Source organism: Arachis duranensis, chromosome 2 (assembly GCF_000817695.3).
Source record: "Arachis duranensis cultivar V14167 chromosome 2, aradu.V14167.gnm2.J7QH, whole genome shotgun sequence".
Lineage (NCBI taxonomy): Eukaryota > Viridiplantae > Streptophyta > Magnoliopsida > Fabales > Fabaceae > Arachis > Arachis duranensis.
The window spans coordinates 42,570,052-42,571,323 of record NC_029773.3 but is presented as its reverse complement, the minus strand read 5'-3'; positions in this window follow the sequence as shown (position 1 = coordinate 42,571,323).

Below are 1,272 nucleotides of genomic sequence, written 5' to 3'. Positions count from 1 at the left end.
TCAGAATGAACCATCCTGGATATATTCTATGATGGTCTGTCTGACTTGTTTAAGATGTCATTGGACCATTCTGCAGGTGGATCCATTTACCTAAAGAAAATGGCTGCAGATGCTCAGGAACTCATTGACATGGTTACAAATAACCAGTTCATGTACACTTCTGAAAGGAATCCTGTGAGTAATGGGACGCTTCAAAGGAAGGGAGTTCTTGAAATTGATGCTCTGAACGCCATATTGGCTCAGAATAAAATATTGACTCAACAAGTCAATTTGATTTCTCAAAGTCTGTCTGGAATGCAAAATGCACCAAGCAGTATTAAGGAAGCTTCATCTGAGGAAGAAGCTTATGATCCTGAGAACCCTTCAATGGAAGAGGTGAATTACATGGGAGAATCCTATGGAAACACCTACAATCCTTCATGGAGGAATCATCCAAATCTTTCATGGAAGGATCAACAGAGACCTCAACAAGGTTTCAATAACAATAATGGTGGAAGAAATAGGTTTGGCAATAGCAAGCCTTTTCCATCATCTTCTCAGCAACAGACAGAGAGTTCTAAGCAGAATAATTCTGACTTGGCAACCATGGTCTCTGATCTAATCAAAACCACTCAAAGTTTCATGACTGAAACTAGATCTTCCATAAGGAATTTGGAAGGACAAGTGGGTCAGCTGAGCAAGAAAATTACTGAACTTCCTCCAAGCACTCTCCCAAGCAATACTGAAGAAAATCCAAAAGGAGAGTGTAAGGCCATCAATATGGCCGAATTCTGGGAGGAAGGAGAGGCAGTGAACGCCACTGAGGAAGGCCTCACTGGACGCCCACTGACCTCCAATGAGACTTGGGAGGATGAACCCCCTTTGCTCACCAAAGAACTGGATGACTTGTCTAAGCAGAAACTGCCTCAAAAGAGGCAGGATCTTGGGAAGTTTTCTATACCTTGTACCATAGGTACCATGACCTTCAAGAAGGCCTTGTGTGACTTAGGATCAAGTGTAAACCTCATGCCCCTCTCTGTAATGGAGAAATTAGGGATCTATGAGGTACAAGCTGCAAAAATCTCACTAGAGATGGCAGACAACTCAAGAAAACAAGCCTATGGACTTGTAGAGGATGTTCTGGTTAAGGTTGAAGACCATTACATCCCTACTGATTTCATAGTCCTAGAGACTGGGAAATGCATGGATGAATCCATCATCCTTGGCAGACCCTTCCTAGCCACAGCAAAGGCTGTGATTGATGTTGATAGAGGAGAGTTGATCATTCAAGTG